The sequence below is a fragment of the Rhineura floridana genome, chromosome 10 (genome assembly GCF_030035675.1).
Source record: "Rhineura floridana isolate rRhiFlo1 chromosome 10, rRhiFlo1.hap2, whole genome shotgun sequence".
Taxonomy (NCBI): domain Eukaryota; kingdom Metazoa; phylum Chordata; class Lepidosauria; order Squamata; family Rhineuridae; genus Rhineura; species Rhineura floridana.
Window position 1 is genome coordinate 74,364,443 of NC_084489.1, and position 8,135 is coordinate 74,372,577.

Consider the following 8,135-nt stretch of genomic DNA (forward strand, 5'->3'; position numbering starts at 1 on the left):
GAAGTGCTAGGGTCCCAATCCTGCATCCTGACAATATGCAGTCACTGAGAAAAGTTATAAGGCACTTGAGACACTCAATGTATAGATGACACACAGCTCTTTTTCTCAATAACATCTACATCAGGAGGGGCGATACAAATGTTGAATTGTTGTCTGGATTCAAGAATTGGCAGCATGAGGGCCAATAAACAGAACCTCAACCCCATCAAGGGATACTGTGGATATTGTGGATGGTTCCCTTGTCCAAAAAAGCAGGGGGCGGGATTAGCCTTTTTCTGGACTTGATTACACTCCCTTTGAATGATACATTTTGCAGTTTAGGAATTCTTGATCCATCTCTGTCTCTTGAAACACAAGTTTCCTCTATAGTGAGAGTGCTTTTTGTCAGCTTAGGCCAGGGATTGCCAACCTTTTAGAGCCACTGGGCACATTTGGAATTTTGAGAAAGTGCCATAGTTGCCAATCACAAAATGGCTGCCATGGGGATGCGGCATAACATCAAATGGCTGCTGTGGGGGGTGTAGGAGAGGCTGAGCCAGTGCAAACAGGAATTCAGTAGGAAGAGCAAACTCATGTATTGTGGATTTTTGAAGGGATATTTACTGAGACCTTTCATGGACATCATAGGAGGTACTGATGGGCACAATGCCACCTAACCCTGTCTTAGGCTGATACGCCATGACCTCTCCTGCCAGGAATAGTCTAGTAATATCCTGTGTAGCCTACAACTGAGAAAGCCAACATGGTACCTGCCAGATATTGTTGGACTACAACTCCCATCTGCCCCCGTATAACCAATGGTCAGGGATGATGGGAGTTGTAGTCCTACATGTGAAAGACATATTGACTGCCCTAGCCTACTGTAATATTTTGTATTTATTTATTTATTTTATTTATTTGTTGAATTTCTATACCGCCCGACTAGCATAGCTCTCTGGGCGGTGTACAACAGAGAAATATAAATATACACAATAAAATCCAATAAATCAGTGCAAGGGACATGTATATAAAAATCCACAAATCTAAGATCAATTACAACATATTTAAAACTAAAAAACTAAAAAACTAAAATGCCTGAGAAAAGAGGAAGGTTTTAACTTGGCGCCAAAAAGATAACAACGTCGGCGCCAAGCGCACCTCATCGGGAAGACTATTCCATAGTTCGGGGGCCACGACTGAGAAAGCCCTAGTTCTTGTTACCGTCCTCCGAGCTTCCCTATGAGTCGGAACTCGGAGGAGGGCCTTCAATGTTGAACGTAGTGTATGGGCAGGTTCATATCGGGAGAGGCGTTCCAGCAGGTATTGCGGTCCCGCACCGTATAAGGCTTTATAGGTTAAAACCAGCACTTTAAATCTGGCCCGGAAGCATATTGGTAGCCAGTGCAAGCGGGCCAGAACAGGTGTTATATGTTCAGACCGCTTGGTCCTCGTTATTAGTCTGGCCGCCGCGTTCTGCACAAGCTGTAGCTTCTGAACGTCTTCAAAGGCAGCCCTGCGTAGAGTGCATTGCAGTAATCCAATCGAGAGGTTACCAGAGCATGGACAACTGAGGTGAGGTCCTCCCTGTCCAGATAGGGACGTAGCTGGGCTACCAACCGAAGTTGGTAGAACGCATTCCGTGCCACCAAGGCTACTTGAGCCTCAAGTGACAAGGAAGGATCTAAAAATACTCCCAAACTATGAACCCACTCCTTCAGGGGGAGTGTAACCCCGTCCAGAACAGGATGAATATCCACCATCTGATCAGAGAAACCTCCCACCAACAGCATCTCAGTCTTGTCAGGATTGAGCCTCAGTTTGTTAGCTCTCATCCAGTCATCTTATCGCAGCCAGGCAACGGTTCAGCACATTAACAGCCTCACCTGAAGACGATGAAAAGGAGAAGTAGAGTTGCGTGTCATCAGCGTACTGATGGCAACGCACTCCAAAACTCCTGATGACTGCACCCAGCGGCTTCATGAAGATGTTAAAAAGCATGGGAGACAGAACTGACCCCTGCGGGACTCCACATTGGAGAGCCCACGGTGTCGAGCAATGTTCCCCAAGCACTACCTTCTGGAGACGACCTGCTAAGTAGGAGCGGAACCACTGCCAAGCTGTACCTCCAACTCCCAACTCCACGAGCCTCTCCAGAAGGATACCATGGTCGATGGTATCAAAAGCCGCTGAGAGATCAAGGAGAATCAACAGAGTAACACTCCCTCCGTCCCTCTCCCGACATAGGTCATCATACAGGGTGACCAAGGCTGTCTCAGTGCTGAAACCGGGCCTAAAACCCAATTGAAATGGATCTAGATATTGCTTTCATCCAATAGCGCCTGGAGCTGGCCAGCAACCACTCATTCCAGGATCTTGCCCAGGAATGGAACATTCTTGACTGGTCTATAGTTGTTAAGGTTTTCAGGGTCCAAGGAGGATTTTTTCAGGAGTGGTCTCACTACCGCCTCTTTCAGACGGCCAGGGACCACTCCCTCTCGTAAAGAGGCATTTATCACTTCCCTGGCCCAGCCGGCTGTTCCATCCCTGCTACATGGGGTACATGGGGTTGTCCTTGAAGATGGTTCAGAAACTTTAATTAGTTCAAAATAGAGCAGCCAGGATATCAACTGGCACGGTGCACTGTGTACATATCTTGACAGTTCTGAGAAATCAACACTGATCAATTTGCTTTTGAGCTCAGTTTCAAGTTGTTGCTTTTAACCTTTACAACCATTCCTGGTTTGAGGCCCAAATACCTGAAGGACTGTCTTCTTCCATATCAACCCTCTTAGGTGTTTAAATCTACCACCATGACCCTTTTCAGAGTGCCACCACCACCTGCAGTTAAGTAGTTGATAACTAGGGAGAAGACATTTTCGCTAATAGCACCCCATTTGCAGAACACCCTCCCCAAGGATGCTTGCCTACCACCCAGTTTGTAACCATTTATGTGCCTGGTTAAGACGTTTTGGTTCTCATCTGCATTTTAATTAATCGAATGGTAAAGAATGGGGCAAGTAGTATTCTAAACACTGGAAAGGAGCTTGTTATTTCTTACTCTGTTGCTGGATTATTTCATTTTGAGCATTTCATATTTTATGTCATAATAAATATGTCAGTCTTTAAGGTGCCACAAGCCTCTGCTCTTTTAGTGGAAGGCATTTTTTAAGATTTACAGCACAATCCTCTGCATGTCTTCTTATAAGTGTTTTTCAATTCAGGTAACTCCCAGGTAACTAGGTAGAGGATTGCAGCCATAATATTATTGTATATTTTTATGGGTATTGTGGTTTTTAACTTATTTTGTGAACTACTCTGGAATAGGTTTTATGAAAAGTAGCACAGACATTTCCAGAATAAATAAATAATGCCTTTTTCACTTATTAAAAATAGTTTTTAAGAAGTTTAAGAAGCCTGTAGAAGAAGTTGAAATAGTTTATCTGGGGAAAACATCACAGACTGAACTTTCAGGGCTGCAACACAAACAGTACGATATTTAATTAACAAGCTTTATATACTGCTTAATAATAATAAAAAAACACTAAGCAGTTTACATAAAGTAATATAAAATATTCATATGAAAATACTGATATAATTAAGAAATATTAAAAACAGGTAGACATCATAAAATTATCAAAATATAGATAAAATATAATATATAATATTATATAAAATAATATATAATATTACATGTCTGGGTGAAATGGAAATGGACTGCCTTCAAGTCGATCTTGACTTATGGCTACCCTATGAATAGGGATTTCATGGTAAGCAGTATTCAAAGGGGGTTTACCATTGCCTCCCTCTGAGGCTAGTCCTCCCCAGCTGGCTAGGGCCTGCTCAGCTTGCCACAGCTGCACAAGCCAGCCCCCCTTCCTTGTCCACAACTGCCAGCTGGGAGACAAGTGGGCTCCTTGGGACTATGCAGCTTGCCCATGGCTGCACAGATGGTAGCGCATGTAACCCTTGAGCCACTCACTGTGGGGGTGATCTATAGCTGGCCCTGGACACCCAGGAGACACGAGCGGGGATTTGAACTCACAGACTCTGAACTCCCAGCCAGGCTCTCCTCCCCACTGTGCTAGGGTTGCCTAAATAAAAAGTTTATACCAATGACAACCAGAGGGGGGTAACTTTCTTGCATTCTTCCTCAGCTGAGATCATGGGTTGCAGCACAGGCAGGAGGAATTTGTGATATATCTGAACCTATAGGTCTTGTTATGGCACGGAATCAAGGCTGAACTCACAGTGAAATGGATGCTGCACTATTGCTACCTGCATTCTGGCTCAGAATATTAACACCCCATGGCTTAGTGGGCGAGTACATACTTTGCATGCAAAAGACGCAGGTTCAATCCCCGGCATCTCCAGGTAGGGGGCTAGCAAAACACTCCTGCCTTAAATCCCGGGAGCTGCTGCCAATCAGCACAGACAGTACTGAGCTTGATGGATGAACATCTGACACAGTATAAAGCAGCTTCCTATGTTCCATTGGGTTGTAGAGCAACAACATCTGGAGAACCACTGCCAGTCAGTGCTGCAGACAACACTGAGCTAGATGGACCAATGATCTGAATCTGTGTAGGCATCTTCCTATGTCCCTGTGTTCAAGGCATGAGTGGGCCTAGATCTGTCTGTGTGTGCAAATACTTCCGTTGAAGCACAGTTTGCTAGATGGTTGGCTGCTACTGTCTTAAATTAAATGAAAATTTCAGGACCAAACTAGATCTGACACAGCAGCCTGTGCATTCCTTCATATGTCTGCACCCTTCACCTGTACAGGAGTGATGTGGGGATGGCCCATATATACTGATGTGGGATGGCCTCTGTGTGTGTTAGGGTTGCCAGGTTCTTGACCTGAGATTGATCCTGTATCTTTAGGACAAGAGAACGTCAGCCAAGTGCAGGTGTTCTTGCAAATCTTGGTTGCCAGGCCCAGCCTCCAAGAGGTCTTCTGTGTCTTTAAAAGTTGTGCAGGGGGAAGGGAGGATTCCACCTTGTGGTTTTTCCCATTACAGAGTTGCAAGAACACCTGCACTTGGCTGACCTTCTCTTCTCCTAAAGATACAGGATCAGTCTCAAGCCATGGACCTGGCAACCCTAGTGTGTGTATGTGAGTGAGTGAGTGAGTGAGTGAGTGAGTGAGTGAGTGAGAGAGAGAGAGAGAGAGAGAGAGCGCATGCCATTTCCCCCTGTACCTCACTGTTCCGGTACTTTGGCTACCTTTCTTCCTGACTAGAGCTAATACTGGAAAGAAGCCAGGATGGGAACAAAATTGCTTGAGGCAGTGAAGTGCAGCAAAGTAAGGTGAGGGTGTGTATATTTTATTAACCTGTCTGCTCCCCTCACATCTAAAACAGGGGTAGGGAATATTTTTTTACAGTCCTTTTCATGCCCCAAACAATCCACACTCCTTGCTTTATATATGAACAGGGCAAACACCTTAATAAAATAGACTCCTCTATTGTATCTAATTTGGTCCTCAGCAGTCATTCATTACCTGGGCCTCTCATATGTGTCCCACAAATACAAACTCTGCCTTTTTCTTCAAAAAACAAACATGTTTTTAATTGTTTTTAAGACTGTGTTTTAAAGTTGTTGTAACCCATCCTGGAACCTCTAGATGAAGGACAAGCAATAAATGCTAATGCTAATGTTAATAAATAATAATAATAATAATAATAATAATAATAATAACTACTATTACTACTACTGCAGGAAACACCATATTCCTTCATGTTTCTTTTACCATAAATATTCTTTTTTAAAAAAACAAAGTTTTGCCTTGATCACCGTTTCTGTAATGGCCAGACATACTGTTTGTTTAAATCTCACTTTCAACAAATTGAGCTGTTACTGTTTACACTGTTTCAGCAATTTGCTCAGAGAGGCTATCCCTTTTTACTGTTGTTGTGCTGTTGTTTACTGTTATTATTATAAGGGAAGTAACACCTGATTTGTACTGTTATTTTCGAGTCAGTACCCAGCAGACAGAAGTTTTAACACCAAATTCCATTTTGTGAGGTTAGCATAAATCCTGGTTTAGAACAGTATTCCTTTACTGATTAACCTACTTCATGGCTGACTTGGTTTCCCTGGATCATGCTGTGCTCATGAACAGGACGTGATATAGGTGACTTGGAGGTATTCCAGACTTTGTACTATTAATCTCTTGCTGAATGCAAGAGTAAGTAGCACACAGTCATTTATATCAAGACCTCCCATAGTCAGATCTATCAATTTGTGGGATATTACATTTCCTGTTATTTTACAACTTTGGGCTCTGTCTCAGAAATGCAGAGAGCTGGATCCGGGTGAGCAACAGTGTTTATTTCTCAGCTCTACCCCTCTGTTATAAAGCCACTTTTGAAGCCTGGAGCGGTTTTGAAGCCAATTTGCGATACAGCAGAAGGAACTGCCATCATTCACAAAGAGAAGGGCAAAGGCAGTGTGGTGTGTGTGGAGCTCCTTCAGTATGTACACAAGTTGTGCTTGTTCTCTTTATGGTTTTTATGGATGAGTTTCATCTTTCCTAAAGTATAATAATATATATTTAGCATTTATATAGTGCTTTAGAGCAGGTGTCATCAATGTGGCACTCACCACCCACCCTGCTGAAATTAAGCTTGAAAAAAGCATTGCATTATAGCCAGTAGAACAGGTTGCAATGTGTGCTTGGTGGCTGCGCTGTGTATGGTGCCCCAACATCTTCAGCTTGCAAATGTGCCACTGGGCTCAAGAAGGTTGGCAACCCCTGCTTTAGAGTGTTCAGGGCACTTCATGCACATTATCTTATTGTAACCCTCAGCAGCCCCCCTGTAAAATTGGTCAGTATTATTCCCATATTGAAATTTGGAGGGGAAATTTATTTATTTATTACATTTATATACCGCCCCATAGCCGAAGCTCTCTGGGCAGTTTACAGCAATTAAAAACAATAAAAACTAATATACAAATTTTAAAACACAAAAAAACAATTTAAAAACACAATTAAAAAAAAATTAAAAACAATTTAAAACACATGCTAAAATGCCTGGGAGAAGAGGAAAGTCTTGACCTGGCGCCAAAAAGATAACAGTGTCGATGCCAAGCGCACCTTGTCAGACAAATCATTCCATAATTTGGGGGCCAACACTGAGAAAGCCCTCTCCCTTGTTGCCGGACTCCCACCTTCCCTTGGAGTAGGCACCTGGAGGAGGGCCTTAGATGTTGAATGTAGTGTACAGGTGGGTTCATGTCAGGAGAGGTGGTCCATCAGGTATTGTGGTCCTAAGCCGTGTAAGGCTTTATAGGTTAAAACCAGCACCTTGAATTGAGCTTGGAAACATACAGGCAGCCAATGCAATCGGGCCAGAATGGCTTGCCTAATGTTAGGCACCTGCTAACAGGTTCATGGCAGAGGTAAGATCCAAACTAGGGATTTTCTGATTTATATTGCTTAGTCTCTGCAGCAACATTACACCAGCTGCCAGCTAATTTTATAAAAGGCTAACAGATATTGGTTGCTCTTGGACTGCAAAGTGAAGGGAAGGACATTGGTCTTTCTTGCCAATTTGTATATGGCAATTTCTATGGATGGTTGAAACTTTAGAAATGATTAAAAAGAAAGACAATACTAATTTAATAATTTTAAATAATAATTTAAAAAGAAAAACAATACTTCTCACCCTAGTGTGAATAACTCTGAGCAGGTGACCTGGGTGCTGCTGAGTCTGCTGCCCAGGTGCTAAAACAGTTCAAGGCTCTTGCAGGTCTCCCTTTTTATGGTCGTCTTTGGACCAGGCTGCTCTTCAAATAGAGGATAGCTTCAAGTAGAGGACTGCCCTCTCTACAGTAGGTCACATGGCCATCCTAGGCTAGACTCAGCCACGGAACAAACAATCACAGGGAGCTTGATTATATTACTTAGTCTCTGCAGCAACATTACACCAGCTGCCAGCTAATTTTATAAAAGGCTAACAGATATTGGTTGCCCTTGGACTGCAAAGTGAGGGGAAGGACAGTGGTCTTTCTTGCCAGTCAGAGGAATAAGGGCTACTTATTCCATGCTAGAATTGACTTTGTTCCAAATGCCTGTTGCTCTAGGACTGCAGAGCTGAAAGGCAAAGCACATTGACCTCTGCCATAGTGCATTGTGTTGTGTTGTACTTCATTGT